The 20130-nt window shown below is 37.0% G+C and overlaps 1 long non-coding RNA gene across 4 annotated transcripts; it reads right to left on the bottom strand.

The window, feature by feature from the left end:
- Positions 1-331: 331 nt before the first annotated feature.
- Positions 332-13313, bottom strand: LOC118257036 (uncharacterized). 4 transcript variants are annotated; one of them, XR_004781445.2, is made up of 5 exons: positions 13206-13313; positions 12535-12627; positions 6278-6337; positions 1748-1824; positions 332-1054 (listed from the first exon to the last, which is right to left on the bottom strand). It is a non-coding gene; the product is annotated as an uncharacterized LOC118257036 (long non-coding RNA). The 4 variants fall into 4 exon arrangements; XR_007709313.1 differs by lacking the exon at positions 13206-13313 and adding an exon at positions 13097-13183; XR_004781443.2 differs by lacking the exon at positions 6278-6337.
- Positions 13314-20130: the final 6817 nt, after the last annotated feature.

Below are 20130 nucleotides of genomic sequence, written 5' to 3' on the forward strand. Positions count from 1 at the left end.
TAATTCTCATACTTAATACACAGAGTTATAGAATTATCTAAGTTGGAAAAGACCTTTAAGATCATCAAGTCCAGCCATCAACCTGACCTACCAAGTCTCATCATTAAAACATGTCATTTGTCAACATATCTCTTAAAATCCTCCAGGGGTGAAGACTCAACCACTTCTCTGGTGTTGTGGTTTAACCCGGTCAGCAGCTAAACACCACACAGCTGTTCTCTCACCATCCCCCCTCCCTCTCTGGGATGGGGGAGAGAAACGGGAAGGTGAAGCCTGTGAGTTGAGATAAAGACAGTTTATTAAGACAGGAAGAAAAATAATAATAATAATAATGATAATAGTACTACTAATAATAATGTGTACAAAACAAGTGATGAACAATGCAATTGCTCACCACCCATTGACCGATGCCCAGCCTATCCCCGAGCAGCCGCCCCCCCACCCCGCAGCTAGCCACCCCTATATATTGTTCAGCATGACGTCAGATGGTATGGAATACCCCTTTGGCCAGTTTGGGTCAGCTGTCCTGGGTCTGTCCCCTCCCAGCTCCTGCTGCATCCCTAGTCTGCTCGCTAGCAGGACAGAGCGAGAAGCTGAAAAGTCCTTGGCTTGGTGTAAGCACTGCTCTGCAACAATTAAAACATCACTATGTTACCAGCACTCCTCTCATCCCAATCCAAAACACAGCACCCTACCAGCTACTAGGAGGAAAATCAACTCTATCCCAACTGAAAACAGGACATCTGGGCAGCCTGTTCCAATGCTGGACCACCCTCTCCATGAAGAAATTTTTCTTAATGTCCAGTCTTGGTGTAACTTGAGGCCATTTCTTTACATCCTATCACTTGTCACCTGATAAAAGAAACCAAGACACATCTCACTGCAGCCTCCTTTCAGGTAGTTGTAGAGAGTGACGAGGTCTCCCCTCAGTGTCCACTACCCCAGACTAAACAACTTCAGTTCCCTTAGCTGCTCCTCTTAATTCTTGTTTTCTAGTCCCTTCACCAGCTTCATTGTTCTCCTCTGCAGATGCTCAAGCAGTTCAATATTCTTCCTGTAGAGAGGGACACAAAACTGAATAAAATTTTCAATTTGTGGTCTCACCAGTGTCGTGTACAAAAGGGCAATTTCTTCCATATTTGTGCTGACTACACCATTTCTGATGCAGGCCAGAATGGCATTGGCCTTGTTGGCCACCTGGGCACACTGCTGGCTCATGTTTGTTTCATAAGGAGGCAATTCTTATTTCTAGAGGTTAAGTGAATCCTCTACTTTTGCCCTCAGAAGTTAGAAGGATGTAATTTCCTACTAGAAGAGCTTAATAGTTTGTCAGGCTATAAACTGTAGAGCTTGTAAGAAAAGGCAAGTTTTGGAATGTGTTCATAGGTTCATATCACAGAGAGACAATGAATGTTGCATGAAAGTCAGCAGCAGAGCCAGAAAGTAGACTGCAACACTTTTCAAAAACAGATCACAAAACACTGGAAACAGCAAATACAAATACTCATGAAGCTTTGGTCAGACCTGATTTTTGCTACATTTCAATGTGTTCAAGAAAACATTAGGTGGAAATCGGAAACTGCAACAAAAGCATTTTGATATGTTGTTTCTCTAGAATTTGTGTCCTTTATTCACTGTTGCAAGCACAAAATGAAGCAACCTTGGCATCCATCTTGTGGTATAGCAACACGAAACTTTTCAGATGAAGATTTTAGTCTTTACATATGTATTGATGTTGAACCAATACCTGTTAGTGTACCTTACTCTCCTCAGCATTCATTGGCTGCCTGTCACTTCTCTGCCACCAGCTCGTTATTTCAGCTCCTGGACAGGATGCAATGAAGGAGAAAAGCTGAAGTCTGCAATTACTCATTCATTTCCCCTTTCACTTATGTTGCTTATTGGTGTGTGTGCATATATACATATATAATGCACTACAAAAATTTTTGAAACATTTATTATGTTTTGTTTTTGAAATATTGCAATTGTTTGTGGCAAAAATATTAATAGCTCCTCTGTTATATATATATATAATAGCTAAGCAATATATTTTCTTTTTCTGTATTGCAGAAAAACAAAGCTTTGCTGAATTACAAGACACATGCAAGTTGTTTTCAGTGATCCAGGCCAGTTAGAAATCTCCAAATGTAAAACTAATTTCAGCTGTTCCTACTGTGCTGTCAGAACACCTTATCCCAAGTGGAAGATATTTTCCTGCTGTGCTACCAGCAGGGCACATGCATGCCTCAGATGCTTCATTTCTGCTCCTTTAAAAGGTAGTTGTCATCATAACCAGAGAGCATCCCCATCTCTGCTCCTAGGAGGCAGATATGCTTCATCAGAAAGATGCAGAGGACAGTGAAGATAAAATTAACATCTGCTGTCTTTGCTGTCTTTTCACACATAATGTGGGGTAAATAGATAAATAAATATTTTCCACCCCTGCAAACAAACCACATGATTTTCATAGCACTGCCAGTGGATGAAATTGTTTGGATTTGCTGGGGGGTTAAGGGTGGGGAACAACTTTACATTTCATTATATACATTTTTCTTTCTTGGTATGTTAAAACAATTCTTTGGCAATGGCAAGCTAAGAAAGAAACATACTGAAAAGGACAAATGTTATTTCAAGTACTGATTTATCTCAAAAACACTGTTTGTATTAGTTAGTCCTAAGGTACTCCTCAGCAAAGTTTTAGATACCTAGAAACCAGCAAAAATATGTAGATACACTTTGGCCTTTGACTGACTTGTGGCTCTATTCTCAATAAATAAGTGAATAATTTGAGATATATGCACTTAGAATAAATGTATTCCACAAACATGAACTCAAAAGGTTAAATAGCTGAAATTACCATTCCGTATATTACCATATTAGCAGTAGCTACAGAGAAAATAAGATTCTCTCTTTTTTTTTTTTTTTTTTTTTTTTTTACCATCCAAACTTAAAGTATTATTGGTAAGAGGTATTATAATCTGTGAATGCAAGAGCCATCAATCTATATGCAGCGCAGCAGCAAGAAAATAAGCTTACTGGCTTTCAAATATTCAGTAGATGAGTAAGATATTATAAAAGATCTATTTTATAAATGATAAATATCTTATTTTATAATTCATGACTAATTATTTTCTTTACAAATTAATTTTATCCCTTTGCCTCATTCTTTTCAAGAACTCTAATGTCCTTGAAGGTTCAAAAATTTTTCCTATTCTCCCTCTCATAACATTTAATTTAAAAATGACTGTGAAAAGGTTCATCTAGAACTGTGTGTATTTAGATCAAGCCTAAAGATATTCTTACAAAATACTATATACAAAGATATACAAAGATATTCTCAGCAAAATTTTTGCAGCTCCACACCTTTCCCAATACCGTAGCTGAACCCTGGACATCTCATCTTACATAAAATCTAATACGTCTATTTCCAGGAGCTTCTCTTTTGATACTTCTAATACTGTCTATCGCACCTCCTATCCTAATGCCCAAGTGTATTCTTTTATGCACACTTACAAACCACTTCTCTAAAACTCATACAGCTACCTCAAAAAATTCAAGCATATTATGGTCAAGAATCCCCAAGTGATAGCACAATGGCATTGGTTTATATTCTCCAAGAATGTGTTCAGCTTGCCCCTCTTTCTGCCAGTGGCTCACTTTACAATCCTCTATGAAGTATCATGTATGCTATATCTAAGATATCATATCACTTAAAATAATAGCTAATAATATCCATTTATCTGTAACAATTACTACAATAATATTTATTAAAATAATAAATACACAGCTACCAATATTGATTTTTTTTTTTTTTTTGCCTATTATACATGATTTAAAAGTGATTCTGCCATATTCTGTTCTCATCACCATAGTTAGGCCCCTTCATTCAACATATCATCTTTGCCCTATGAAACTCCTTTGGACTTTTTTATGTCTGTTGCCACTGTGGTGGTTTAACCCCAGTAGGTAGATCAGCTTCCCCTTGCAGTTCTCTCACTACCACTCTTCTAAAGGATAGGGCGGAAAATTTTTATGGAACCACTACTGGGCTCTTCTCACAGAGGCCACTTCTTCAGCCATCCACTACAAAAACCTTGCCATGAGTCTATACCCTAATATTCTTTAAAGAGGTTGAACATAAAAATCTCAAGTTTTTCTTCAGTTCATCAGTGGTTTACCCTAGTAGTAGTCTAAACTCTTTACTACAGATGTTCAGTGAGAATTGTAAGTTTGTAATGTCCAGCAACAACACAGTAAGCTTCACAGCAAAATGCAATCACACAAAGATGAACAGCATATTTTGCCCTGTGCTGCTGTTCTACTCCAAACAAAAACTTGTTTCGTGAACTCCTTCTCACTTAATTTAGTTCCAGCTCCCTAATTTCTTTTCCTCAGAAGAAAAAATGAAAACTTATACTTTGCCTATATAGGAGCACAAAACTGCAGGAGCAGTGTGTTTGTGGTTGGGAGAACTGGCTGATACACTGGGTGTATGCGCTGCCACTGAGAAGGAACTGGGCACCCTCAAGAAATTAATAAACAGGACCCTCATGAAGTTCAGCACCAGGAAGGTCAGAGTCCTCACCCTGGCCAAGAATAATGCCATATATTTGGGACAGGCTGGAAGCCAACAGGCTGAAAAACAGCTATACAAGAAGACCTTGGGGGTCCTGGTGGGCAACAAGATGATCACGAGCCATCAATATATTGCATTGAAATATAGGGAACTTCACTTAAATATTAAGATTTGTTTGTTTGTTTGTTTGTTTTTCCATGAAGGTGGTAAAACACTGGAAGAGGCTACCCTGGAAGACTGTGGTGTCTCCATCTTTGGAGGTAATCAAAACCCAACTGAACATGGCCCCGAGCTCTAGGTGACCCTGTTTGATCAGTGGGTTGGACTGGAGTGCTTACCAGCCTCTGTGGTCATATGACTCTATGAAAGCGAAGTTAAAACCAATCACCTAAGAAAAAAATGAATGGAATAGGAAGAGCAAAGGAATTATACATACCTTATTCTTGCATATAAGCCTCTGTGCACCCTTTAACTGATTTGCTTTACTCTTCTCAGCATTTGACATGTCAATAGTTACAGCATCCAAGCTTAAAAACACTAGTTTTTCAGTACAGATATACGTATGAATTTTTGTATTCCTAACCAGTTTATGTGTTTATCTATTAGAAAAATCTACACAAGTATATATAGAGAATCAAAAGTAAAAATCATATACCTATTTCTGTAATATATTGGCTTGGGTTTAGTGCACATGAGTGATAAGGAAATTGGCACAGGCATGTCAAGGCTAGATGACCCTTTATTTCCACTATAAGCTTCAAAAACTGAATGGTGAAGATTTTTTAAATTCAGACACGACAAACTAGAAGCAAGGCCTTGAAAAAATTAAACAGAAAATCAAATTCTAATACTAATGTCACTAAATGTATCTCTAGTAGGGAGTGTCAGATCTGAAAACAAGGTAAATAAAACTATCTGGTAAAGCCTTCAGGCCAAACTATCTTTCACAAGCAAAACTTGAAGATAGAGAGACTCTTTTAGATACTTCTGTAGGTTAATAAGAAAAATATTAAACACTTTTCATTTATAAAGATGGTTAAGAAGCACCCATTCCGGTGAGAGCAGAGGCTGTACCGTACTTTTGGTATTATATGTGACATTTTAGATAAACATAGCTTTACTTTGAATTATGAAATGCTATTAAGGGTATATCATTATTCTTAGTTAATGTAATTCACATATTACACAGTAAAAAGCAAAAGCAGCTAATTCCAAGTATTTTTTTTCAAAATAATAACTTTACTTCTTTTTTTCTTTACCTATATTTTTCCTCAATAATTCTGCATTTGAGCATTACTATTTCTCTCCCATAATTTCTTTACACTAAATGTGAAGAACATAAAGATCACACATCTAACTTTCTATCTCCTATTCTCCTGCCTGACGCATGCCTATACCCTCCAATCTTTCTTATCCTCACCTTCACCTATTTAAACCCATCAACAACTGCACTTCTGGTGAAGGCTCTCAGCTCATTTTTATCCTGTTTGGATTTCCCTGTGAAGAGAAAGAACAGTGTGTGGTGAAAATGTATCTTTCTCCTCTATTCTTGTCTCCTGGGAGGAATTATTATCAATTTTTTTTTTGCTTCCATACCAGAATAAATGCTAATAAATATTAATATCCCTGCAGCTTCACAGAGAAAGGACTATCCTAAATCACAAAGTGACCTCATCTATTTCTTATTTGTCAGCTACTCACCAGAAATTTCCATTGCTCCACTGCCCGATAATCACCAATAGAGTAAATGAGAAAATACTCCTAATGGGAGAAAGATTACAAAAATGAAGTCTTGGAACACTCTTCTTACCCCTTCTGAGACCAATTCTAGGACAAAAATCTTCTGTCAACAAATAGGACCCTTTTAAAGCCTATTGCAGGAATCATCTCTTGAGCAAAACAAAAAACAGTTCTGTAGCAAGAAACCTCAGGAGACCTGATCACATGATCAACCTTTCCCCTGACAATGCACAAGCACATAGATACAAAAAACCTACACCCATATCTATTTCAAAACATTAAAGAAACTGAGCATATTTCAATTAAATGACAGCCTTCCTAAATAATAAAGATCTGCACAAGTGCAGGTGAAAATAAAGGAATGCAAGAAGACATCCTCAGAGAAGTTAATAAAAGGCAGATGATCCTTCAGCTTATTAAGGCTATTTAACTGATAATGATACTGCCTAAAGAGTGCTTTGTTTAGAGATACTGGAGCAATTGTTGCACTTGTCGTAGAGCAGAAAGGAAAGTCTTACCAGCTCCTACGGAGCTCCACCTTATTAAATTCTACAGGTCTGATTAAGACCACGGTTTCCTTTTCAGTACTTTCAAGTTTTCTCCCCGGTAGCATGGAGAAGTATTTGAATATCATATCTCATCGCTCTAATAAATCAAATATGCAAGGCATCTGTGCAACAGTGACTGCATCTAAAAATATTTGCTCTTGAAATTTTTAGGAATAAATTAATGAAATAAAAAAGACAGGTGCACTTTCAAATGCAGATTAAATGTGTTCTCTGGTTAAAGTTTTAGACAATTTTATTTAAGAAATAAACAAACCCAAATTCTCTACTATACTCTGATACTTCTATGTGATGATGGAACTTACCTACATTTTGCTGCCACTGTGGGTGACACCATGTCTTGGGTTCAACGTAACATTAGAAGATGCATTCATATTAGAAGTTTGCACCCACAGACATCTTCTATATTTAGAACAGATTCCCTGTGGTTTCTTTCTTTAATCCTGTCCAAGTATCCATTTAAAATAAACAAGAGTTTTCCATAACTAGTCAAAAATTATTCCACTGACTATAAAACATTTACCAAAGAATGATTGCTTTTTCAGACTGTATCTTTTCCACTGAAGAAAAAAAAAAAAAAAAAAAAAAAAAAAGATAGGGCTCTTGAATATTTGTTTCTCTGATTTTCCTAAGACTTTCTCTGATACATTTTATTCTAATTTAATTCTCTCAGACACAAAGACAAAATCCCAGCAAAGCTCCTTTTCCATTAAACTTTTCCCAGTGATTTTGGCTCTCAGGCTAACGGCAGTGAAAGATTTTTCATAAATTCAATAATCTGTTATTTCCCACACCTGCTTCTTTTACTCTGACTTGTTGCCCTGAGCTCTAAACGCACTCTCAGAAATCATAGAATCATTACGGTTGGAATAGACCTCCAAGATCATCAAGCCCAACCTTTAACCTATCACTGCCAAGTCCACCATTAAACCATGTCACTAAGCTCTACATCTACATGTTTTTTGAAGACCTCTAGGGGTGGTGACTCAAATACTTCCCTGTGCAGTCTGTTCCAATGTCTCACAACCCTTTCAGTGAAGAAATTGCTCCTAATATCCAACCTAAACCTCCCCTGGTGCAACTTGAGGCCATTTACTCGTCTGATCACTTGGTGCTTGAGAGAAGAGACAGATACCCACCTTGCTATAGACACCTTTAAGGTAATTGTAGAGTAAAAAAATATCTCCCCCAAGCTTCTTTTTCTCCAGGTTAAACAACACCAGCTCCCTCAGCGTCTCCTGGTAAGACTTTTTCTCTAGACCCTTCACCAGCTTTGTTGTCCTTTTGACATGCTCCAGCACCTTGATGTCCTTCTTGTAGTGAGGGGCCCAAAACTGAACACAGTACTCAAGGTGTGGCTGCACCAGAGCCAAGTCCAGAGGGACAATCACTTCCCTAGTGATGCTGGCCTCACTATTTCTGATACAAGCCAAGATGCTGTTGAACTTCTTGGCCACCTGAGCACACTGATGGCTCATATTCAGCCAGCTATCGACCAATATCCCCAGGTCCCTTTCTACCAGGCAGCTTTCCAGCCACTCTTCCCCCAGCCTGTAGCATTGTATGAGGTTGTTGTGCCCCAAGTGCAGGACCCAGCACATAGTCTTGTTGAACCCCATACAGTTGGCCTTGGCCCAACAGTCCAGCCTATCCAGATCTACAAAGTCCTATCCTCTACACAGCCCTTCTACCGTCGAGAAAATCAACACTCATGCCTATTAAAAAAGCCATAAAAAAAAAAATTATTATCATATTATAATGCAGTATATACCAAGGACAGGTGGGGGGAAAATAGAGAGAAAAAAATCAGATGGTTCATTATTAAATCAAAAGCTAAATAAAAATAGACTACATTTTATCAAAATTTTCCAGTTTATCAATCAATTTAAATGAGATTCTTTGCATTACAATGAGAACAGACAGCCTGAAAATGTGACCATTGATTGATGAATTGGAAGTGGATTAATTTAGGGTCATAAGAAAAGAACGAGATGACCATTCTTCTTGATATGATTAATCTCCTGAGGAATTGATAGATGTCTTATGGTAAAATATAAAAATGCAAGGAGATTGGTAGCGTTATTTTTTGAAAGGCCAAAATACATATATCCTGAAGAAAAAGTTGTTGTTTCTTTTTTTGTTTCCTGAATTGCTAACTATCCAAAAACTACTAAGAAGTATCTGTAAGCCACAATATAATAAGGTTATAAACTGTATTCCATACGTCAGTGATTTACAGAGAAGTTGGTTGTTATGCTGTGGCAAACATCATACGTATATAATTCCTTCTGTTTTCCGATATGGATTTGCCTTAAAAGGAAAAAATATATTGATAATAAACAACAAAAAATATATATTAATAAATACAAATAATAATAAATGATAATCCTAATTAAGGGTCACTATTAGTGAATGACGTACCAGTGGTACGGAGAGCAGAGGTATATCAGCATACTCAAATTGAAGATGTGATTCTCAGTGTAATATTAAATATCTAGAAACACACATGAACACGTTTAAGACTGTCTGCATAGTGTCATAACCTGAACTTGGACATCAACTATATATTCCCAATTCAGACATTGGGCTTCACGAATAATACTTGATGCTCGTTGACCGTGTAATGGTCTTCCGGCAGCCTCCACTCATGCCCATGTCTTTCATTGGCATTATGCCTGCTAACACCTCTTTCTCCCTCTAGCACTCAGGTCCCAAGTGATGTTTGGCTTAGATGGACAGCCTGCAAAATGCTGCAAGTGACAGATTATGCTCAGAAGCCAGCTGTTCACATATTTGCGTAGACAGCAAGAAATCTATGGACAGCTCGTGGGTAAAAATCAGAGAGATACTGCTAGTACTTTCTGACATTGTTTTTAATCTTCACTATTCTCATTGACAGGATGATAATGTCTGTCCACAGGAGACCAGCCAAACAGCCACATATACCCATTTTGCCACTAGGAGGATGATGTTGTGGCCAAGTGAACCACCTGGGTTGTCAACAAACTTACACCTTTGGCAACTACTGCTATGTACTTGTAATGCATAAAGACTTTTCCATCCTAGAGACTTGCTTCAAATTCAGCTCGATTAGAGTCACTTGAGTATGTATATGAACGCATTCCTATAGTTTCAAAATATATTTTATCACTTGTTTGTAGTTTTATTAACATACCCTTTCTCTGTTTATTAGTCTTTTATTGAGATACCAAGAATGAAAAACAAAAAATAACTGATGAAATATAGGAGGTTAATTTTGTAATGCCATTAGTATATGTGTCTTTCAAGGAGCTACCTTTTAGCAATCAGAAATGTGTCAAAAGGTTTAATTTTAGAATTAAAAATAATAATAAATAAATAAAAATAAACAATCTAGCTGTATTCAGATTCCATTCGTTCTTACTTTCAGTAAATATTCCATTGATCTTGAGAATCATATTTCCTATTTTCTTAGACTCTGACCACAGAAGTCACCTGTATTTCATTTTTTCTTTTTTAATGTCTAATTGTACACTACTCAAACACAAAGGCTAGGGATACAACTACTTATATTTTTGTTTGTCTTCTGGTCATTTAATTTTAGAGCTGATATTATCAAAGTCTTATAACTTCTGAGGTACAACTGACTGAATTCATGAAGTTTATGCTTCTAATCATAAAGAATCTAATACTTTTAAAATAGCATTAAATGTTTATCTTGTAAATTGAAACCATGTGTAACCCATTAGCGAGACAGACAATAGTACTCTCTATTTAATAGTGATTAGTAAGCTTTCTTTCATATCTTACTGGCCAACCAAATTTTAAAGTTACTTTTTATCTCTCAGGTGAGGAATAAGAATGAGGTGTATTAGCGTAGGATCATAGAAAGAAATGAGCTACATTTGACAACAGCAGTAGTTTCATGAGTTGAGGTGTGCTGAAGGACCACCCAGACACACCTACACATTAGGATGTGCATGAGTTCAGTACTACAGCCTGTCAGAAATGCAGAAACATAGAGCCATAATCTACAGGTATATTTTTAAAAAATAGAATAGTAGATACAATAAGATTTTCACACAAGCCTTCTTTCTTGATCAGGTAAGTTCTGCTCAAGGGATCACGGCCTGAGAAATCGAAACACGTGGGTATATGGTGACTTCTTACACAACTACATTGACAGTAATGCTTCTTTAGTAGCCAGAAGAAAAACTTAATCTGCAATTCACTGAATTCTAACGAACAATATATTCTAGTAACATTAATTTACTTCATTTTAAGATCTGATTTGTTATATTTGCCATTCCCATCTCATCATTGTGTCTGAGAAAATAAGAACAGTGACATACCAAGTAAATCAGTGTGAAAACAGTGAAACCTAGATTTGAAAGAACATTAGGTTTTACAAAACCTTGTCAAAAATTAACAGATTTTAATATACAGAGGTCTAAGAAGCAGTCTCATACCAAGTGTCTGGGAACAGTTCTACAAGGTGCCAATTTACCTCTGGGTATGGAAAAAATGAATCTGAAGAGAGCAGTAGCTCATATTTGCATCACCTAGTCCATGTCTTCATGTGATTAATCTTTATATACTATTCATGCTAGAGCTGTTCATGTTTGGCAACATCTATGCATGGCAAAAAGAAGAGAAGAGTAGGGAAGAGAAAGAGAAAAGGAGAGGAGAAGAGAGGAGAAGAGAGGAGAAGAGAGGAGAAGAGAGGAGAAGAGAGGAGAGGAGAGGAGAGGAGAGGAGAGGAGAGGAGAAGAGAAGAGAAGAGAAGAGAAGAGAAGAGAAGAGAAGAGAAGAGAAGAGAAGAGAAGAGAAGAGAAGAGAAGAGAAGAGAAGAGAAGAGAAGAGAAGAGAAGAGAAGAGAAGAGAAGAGAAGAGAAGAGAAGAGAAGAGAAGAGAAGAAAAAGAAAAGAAAAAAGAAAAGAAAAGAAAAGAAAAGAAAAGAAAAGAAAAGAAAAGAAAAGAAAAGAAAAGAAAAGAAAAGAAAAGAAAAGAAAAGAAAAGAAAAGAAAAGAAAAGAAAAGAAGAGAAGAGAATTTGCTATTCAATAAGTCCAATTCTGGTCATCTAGTGTTTCAGATATCTGTCTTGTACCGTATGTATACTTTCTGGAGATTATGTAATAAACAATTAGAGTATGGTTTTTGTTTTGTTATGTAGTGTTTGTTGGGTGGGGTTTTTTTTGTTGTTTGTTTGTTTGCTTGTTTTGGTTTGGTTTGGTTTTCGTTTTTTCTTTTTAATTCTACTGCAAAGTTATCACTAAGCAACCCAAAGCCCCAGCTAAACTAAGAGAATAGTAAGATGAGGATCAGTGTTCCAATATCCACATGCTTTATCCTATGAAAGTGCTTTGAAGAGGTAAACAAGACCAATGTTTGTGAGCATGGAAAACCTTAGTTCAAGTCATTATATTCTGGAAAGACATATGGTGACTATCAGGTAGCAAGGCAAGTGAAATACAGAGAAAAAGAAAAGGAAATGAATCAAAAACTTGATGGCAATAGAACAAATACTGTGACAAATCTGCCAAATGCCAAATTAGTCACAATGAGCTAAAAGGTAATGTTAAATTAGAAATGAAAATGAGACTCTATTTCAACAAAATAGCAAGTGGGAAAAAAAAAAATAAATAAATAAATAAATAAATAAAAAGAGTACCTGGCACTTTGCCAAATGCAGATTTCTGTTTCAGGAGGATCATACATCATACTCAGTCAGGACAGGGTCAAACATACAAAACTGTACACACACCTGCCAAAGAAAATATTGGCATAATGGTATCTGCTTCAACTATATCATTAGCTATCTAGGTATATGTATCTATATATATTTTTAGCTACATTTAAGGTTTTACTGGAGATTTAATTTTAGCAATTTCATTTATCTTACAAAGTGAGATTATTTTAATACGTTTGTGTACACAAATATACCTTAACTTACTGTTAATGCTTATATTCTCACTGAAATAAATTTTCTGTAGCATATCTCTGTAAAGTGTCACTTTTGCTTTGTATGTTACACTAGCCAAGACAACATGAATTAGAGCATACATCTATTGCTGGTCAGAAGCAGAGGGAGAGGATCAGAGAAAAATGTAGTAAAAAATGTAGTAAATATATATATATATATATGTGTGAACAGAGCTATCATATTGTAGTAAGAGAAAACATTGCAAAGTAACAACAGTCTAGCAAGTTATGAAATGAAAAACACAGATTACCTATTTCATGGAGCAGAAATACAAAAGCTCCTCAAGAAAGGCAGAAGAAGAGTGTGAGATCTGGGAAGAAGACCTAGCAGTGGTTTTATGACAGATGGAAAAAAATTACCTCAACGGACAACACAGAGAATATTGAACTTCCCTAATTAAGGAGGCTCCACATTCACTCCTGCTTTCTCGTCTATTCTTGATAGGGTATAGTACTCATCACAAAAACATTCACTGTAGTTTGACTGAAGCAGAAAAGTATCTACCGATATAATGTGATGATGTTTTCTTAATGCAAATTTCACATATTTCAAATTGTCTAAAAACAGAATCCAAATTTCAGATAACACTCTCATGAATCACAACGTCACCAGTGAAAGATCCTGTCTGGCAACAGGCAACAGAGAAAACATATAAGATAACCCTTTACTGGCAGTTTAAAATTAATAGCCACATTGTTTTTGTTTTATTTTGTTTTGCTTTGCTTTGCTTTGCTTTGCTTTGCTTTGCTTTGTTTTGCTTTGCTTTGTTGTCTGTTTTTTTTTTCAGGCTTCTATATGCAGATTTGTGAAATTTTTGTTGGAGGTGCACTGAAGTGTCATAGACAGCATAAGCACAATCAACCTTTCTCAAAGAACCTCCTTAAAAGAGAAGAAAAATTCTGTCCTAATGACTGTTATAGAAAAAACTTCCAAGTTGCTTCATTTTGAAACCTGATATTTCCCACCAAAGAGAATGCCTGCACATTTTGTTTGTTTGTTTTCCTTTGGAAGTAATGAATATATGCAAAATTCTTCTAATGTTATCATTTTCACCTGAATTCACTCTTGATATCAAACAAGCTTAAAAATTGGAAATATTGCAAGTTTATTCTAGAAAAGGAAAGGACTAATCTCATAATTACACAACTGAAAGCAAGGCTACAGGAGAGAAATGAAAAGCAACAAAATATGTTATTAGATTATACCTAAAATTTGTAACTAATTTCTTCTAAGATGCTTAATGAAAATTACAGATATTAAAGAAGCCAATTAAACAGGAAGCTGTTACTAGCCTTCTGAACTCTCACCCTTATATGTGAATCTGAAAGACAGTTTAGCTAACAGGAGTAAGCATTCCAGTCCACAACTTCTTCCCAGTCAGCACACCAAGACAAAACTGTTCTCTTCTAACCTATTTTAATTCCAGACTTAATTTCTGGTCATTTCACCAGTGGACCGATAATCTGTTGTCTGACTGTCTCTTCATCTCCCTTTACTCTAAACAAAGGAAAGCAAGGAGAACACAACTCTTCCCATAGATTCTTAATCTGGCCATGCTAATTCATTCCTTTAATTAGGTTGTTCCTTCTATTTTAAGTTACTTTCTTGCTTGTCACAATGTTTTCAAGGCTATCATAATATTTTATAAGTGTTAATTCACAAGAAATATTTACTGTTTGTAGAGTTTTATCAAGAACGCATCTATGGTTTAGACAAATGTCCTGAATGTAACATCTATAGCTTCAGCTTTTAGAGTTGGATGTTATTTCAGTAGAGGACTTTCCCACCCATGCACATGTGGATGCACACTGTTGATGTTTTCTAGCCCTGCAGTCTCACTGTGGAATAAAACCACTGCTCTTGCAGATAAACAATTAAAATCAAAGAGCCTCCTTTTTAAATGCAGAAGAAAAAAAAAAAAAAAAAAGAGCAAGATTGAAAAAAAAATAGCTCTTGAAAGTTGTGAAGCATTTAGAGTAAGAAGACAGTAGAAGAGCAAAGAGATATGGATGTTTTCCTTTTCATATGCAGGGAGAGATACAGCTTCAGTTGTCAGCATGAATCAGCAGGGCACCAAGTACAGTTGTACTCAGCAAAATCTTTTTTTCTATGGAATCAACATATACATATAAATATATATATAAATATATGCAATTACCATAACTCAGAAAACAGAAAATTAAACAGACACAATATAAAATCACCTTCTGTAGCCTGTGGTTCTACCAATTTCTATTTCTGATAATAAATGTCAAGAATGCAAAACATGCTTTGCAATCTTGCAAATGTTTCTAGCTGTAGCTACTAGGAAACAGTACCTCCTATACTAGAAAGGGTATCATTATTGAGTCAGAGTTGAGGGCCAGCAGCACTGACAGCTCAGATGTCTTGGCAGTATGTAAACAGCAATAGTTTTCTGATCAAGAACTTCTGAGCTGTTTTTCTGTTGATGGTGGTGCTTTTTTGTTTTGTTTTGTCTTTCGGTTGTAGTAGCAAGCAGGTCAAGGACAATTTTCTTACACTGCAAATTTATACCACTTTTTCTGATCATTTCTTTATTGGAGGAAGCAACTGAACTGGCATTGGGTAGTAGAAAGTACCTGTGATGACAGCAACATGAATGGAAATTTTATGCACTGAATACATGCAAACTGTGGGAAAACAAATAAATCACAGAATCAAAGAATGTTAGGGATTGGAAGGGACCTTGAAAGATCATCTAGTCCAATCCCCCTGCCGGAGCAGAAACACATAAATCATGTCACACAGGAATGCGTCCAGGAGGGTTTTGAATGTCTCCAGAGAAGGAAACTCCACAAGCCCCTGGGCAGCCTGCTCCAGTGCTCTGTCACCCTCACCATAAAAAAGTTTTGTCTCACATTTAAGTGGAACCTCCTATGTTCCAGCTTGCACCCACCACCCCTTGTCCTATCATTGGATGTCACTGAGAAGTGCCTGGCTCCATCCTCCTGACACTCGCCCTTTACATAGTTATAAACATCCATAAGGTCACCCTTCAGTCTCCTCTTCTTCAAGCTAAAGAGACCCAGCTTCCTCAGCCTTTCCTCGCAAGGGAGATGCTCCACTCCCTTAATCATCCTTGTGGCTCTAAAACATATATATATGTATATATATAAAAACATATATATGTTTGTATATATAGTAGAGACATATATAGAAGTATCTCCTAACAAGACAATAGGCAACAAGGAGAACTGTTTAAAATAAAACATTTTTACTCACTTTAAAGGAAGAAACTTTTTTTTTTTTTTGCAATGTCATTTAAAAAAAAAAAAGATGCAGATCATGTATTACGCACAAATAGTTAACTATCACTACAGTCATTCACTTTCCAACAAAGTGTCAGTTCTCTCAATAAAAAAGACATTTTGTGGTATTTAATGTTCCCGATCAAGAAAAAACAACAATGATGAACCAAAAAGCAACCACAACAAAAATTGTTTGAAACAATTGATGAGCATTATTGGGCATATACTGTAAAAAGAAACATTCTATCAGTTCTTCTATCTACAGTCAGTGTAGCCATGTGTCAGATAGCGTGCTGACCAATTCTAGTTCTATCGCATGATGACAGCATGTGGAAAAAATAACGACCTCCGTAGCAACACAAATATAAAAAGTTCTCCCACAATAAATCCCTTATTTCACAGAGCATTTGAACTCTGGTCTTTCACAACATCTTTGCCAGAAGCTCTGTTGTTCCTTTAGTGGTACACTGAAATTTTGTTAAAATCTTTCTTTCTAGGCTGTAAGAAAATGTGCTGCTATACTCATATGCTGAAGAATAGCACTTGGCTTTTCTGTAGTGACACTCAACGTATCTCCAGGTGCTTCACAGAACATTATTAACTCAAGACAGATTTAAGAGAGATGCTTAGGGTCATGAGGCTAGCTACTGAAAATTTCAGAAAGAAAACATGGCTTTCCAAAGTCCAGTAAAAAAATTCATGTACAAGGTCACACTGCTTCCTCCTTTTCAGTCCTCATCACAAACAGTTGTGAATTCTTTCTCTTCTACCATTGAATCAAAGTGTAAGTGATGAAAACAGCCTCCTGAATAACCAAAAGTGTCCTTTTCTTCAACAGAGCAGCACTATGAAGGTCTCAATTTGTGCCGGTGGGGATTTAGTTTGGATGTTGGGAAGAATTTCTTCACTGAAAGGGTAGTCCAGTATTGGAATGGGCTGCCCAGGGAAGTGGTGGAGTCCCCATCCCTGGAGGTATTTAAGAGATATCTGGACATGGCACCATGGTTTACTGACTCACTAGGTCATGTTGATAGTTGAATTTGATGATCTTGAAGGTCTTTTCCAACCTAGATGACTCTATGGTACTATGATTCTATAACCTGACATAAAGCTGTGTAGTAAAAATACGCATGAATTTTCTCATTTTAATCATTTCAGTACACACATCCAGCACAAAGGAATGTTATCACAAATCAGTAATGAAAGAATGAAATTGGAGAGACATTGTGAAGATGTGATCAACAATATAACAATGTCTAAAAATGAGTCACGACGGCAGATTCTTCTTCCGCTGATAAGACATAAGGTTACATGTCCAAAAGTTTATTTGTCCCTCCAGTGGCTTGTTAACAGGAAATATCTATATGGAAATAATAGTAATAATAATAATTAATAATAATAATAATAAATCACAGTGATTGTCTATGGAAAATTCAGCCACAAATTTACGGTCTTGGAAAAGCCTCTCAAATCCCACAAACACCTACAGAGAGAAAGAGCTACGGAAGACTCCTCAGTGACAACATTTAAGCAAGAGTGGTAAGTCAAAGATGCTATTTAGAATTTAAGTGTATTTAAAATTCTCACTACTTAACCATAGTTGGTTCAGAGCATGGAAGGCATCATATTTTCAGTTAGTAAACATTCACTATTTGATCCATACACACAAAATGAATCTGCAATTTATTTCAGTGGACAAAAAGATTATATGCTGTTGCCTTTTTGTTGACAGGATGATCTAAGCAAAATTACATTCAGTTGACAAAAAAAAAGAATGAATGAAACACAGTTGTAGAATAGCTTGACAAATGAATAAATAAATAAAACATCCAAAGAAGAAGAGTGGCAGTTATTGAAAGCTCCTTTTGAAAACAGAATATTTTAACTCACAGATCATTTTCACTATTCTATGGGAAGGATGTCATAAAACTCACTCAATTCAAAATATCCTTTTGGTAAGACTATTTGTATTAGTCTTCACACTGTGTAATGAGGCAGGGATGTTAAGCGTGGCCACAACAATGTTTTAACAATAATTTTTCAATGTGTACTCATTTTTATTTTTTTTCTAAGATCAAAGATCTGATATTATTTCTGTTTTAAAGATATTTTTTTTCTAAAATAAAGGACCCATTGTTATTTCTGTCCTGTTCGTCACAGCAGACGAACAACCCTGCTGCATAACTCACCTTCCCACATGCCCCTATACAAGAGGTATGAGGCTCTGAAACTTGATGGGCAAGCAAATGATGATGTGGATAAAGGTCCATCCACATTGGGGGAATTGCCCAGGGCAAGTCAACCTACACTCTGCATCACAACAACACCCACCAAGAAAAAAAGTAGTGTTATAGTCAGAGGGGACTCCCTTCTGAAAGGAACGGAGGGCCCGTTTCGTTGTCCAGACCCAACCAGTGAAGTCTACTGTCTCCCTGTGGCATGGGTAAGAGACATTGCTCAGAAAGTCACTCACCTTGTACGTCCCTCTGATTATTACCTTTTATTGGTGTTTTGTTTGTTTGTTTGTTTGTTTGTTTCAAGTTGACAGTGATGAGGTGGCAAAGAGAAATCAAAGAGCAATCAAAAGGGACTATAGGTCTTTGGTGCAACTCATTGAAGGATCAGGTGCACAGGTAGTGTTTTCCTCCATCCTTCCAGTAGCAGGGATCAACATTGAAAGGAACAGGCAGATACAGCTGATCAATACCCAACTCCAAGGCTTTGATACAATAGCCATTGATACAGTTTCAGATTTCTTGACCATGGGAAGGTCTACATGACACCAGGACTACCAACTCCTGATGGGGAGCAGCTTTCTCTGAGGGAAAAGGATTTTTGCCCAGGAGTTAGCAGAGCTGACTGGTAGGACTTTAAACTAGATTTGAAGGGGGGAAAGGGACAAAAACAGACACACCAGTGCTAAGCTATGGAACTGCATGCCAATTTTTGAGGAACTGCATGCTAGTGAGGCCCTTAAGTCTGCCCCACAGGGGGCTGAGTTGAATGAAAGATATCTGAAGTACTTCTATACATACACACACAACATGAGAAATAAGCATTTCAGCTCCCTGAAATGTTTGTATACTAATGCACGTAGCATGAGAAACAAGCAGGAGGAGTTGGAAGCCAGGGTGCAATTAGAAAACTATGATCTAACTGCTATCATGGAAACGTGGTGAAAAGGATCACAGAGCTGAAACATTGGAATGGAAGGCTACAAGCTTTACAGGAGAGACAGGCAGGGAAGGAAAGGTGGGATTGTTGCCCTCTGTGTTAAGAAATTGATAGATTGTGAAGAGTTCCCTCTAAGAAACTGCCAAGAGCAGGTTGAGAGCCTGTGAGTAAAAACTCAGGACGAGACCAAAAAACATCTTGTCATTGGAATCTACTACAGGTTGCCTGATCAAGAGGAGCAGGTAGATGAGGACTTCTTGCTCCATCTACAGGAAGCATCTTGATCACAGGCTCTCATCCTCCTGGGGGATTTCAGCCACCTGGATGTTTGTTGGGAAAGCCACGTGGCAGGCAGTAAGCAATCCAGGAGACTGCTAGAGTCCACTGACGACAACTTCCTTGTCCAGGTATTAGACAAACCAACCAGAGGAGAAGTGTTACTGGACCTGGTGCTAACCAATGTGGAAGAGCTCATTAAAGAAGTTAAGACTGGAGGAAGCCTACATTTCAGTGGCCATGTCCTGGTTGAGTTTGTGATCTTGAGGGATATGGGCCTGGCTAAGAGCAAAGTCAAGACCCTGAAATTCAGAAGAGCCAACTTCCAACTGTTCAAAGAATTAGTCAATGATATCCCATGAGACAAGGTCTTTAGGGACAGAGGATCTGATCAGAGCTGGCAACTCTTCAAGGATATTTTACTTGGAGCACAAGAGCTCTTTATTCCCATATGTAATAAATCAAGCAGGGAAGGTAGGAAACAGGCATGGTTGAATAAGAATCTGCTGGTCAAACTTATGCAAAAGAAGAAAGTGCACAGATAGTGGAAACAGAGCCACGTGCC

The sequence above is a fragment of the Cygnus atratus genome, chromosome Z (assembly GCF_013377495.2).
Source record: "Cygnus atratus isolate AKBS03 ecotype Queensland, Australia chromosome Z, CAtr_DNAZoo_HiC_assembly, whole genome shotgun sequence".
Classification (NCBI taxonomy): domain Eukaryota; kingdom Metazoa; phylum Chordata; class Aves; order Anseriformes; family Anatidae; genus Cygnus; species Cygnus atratus.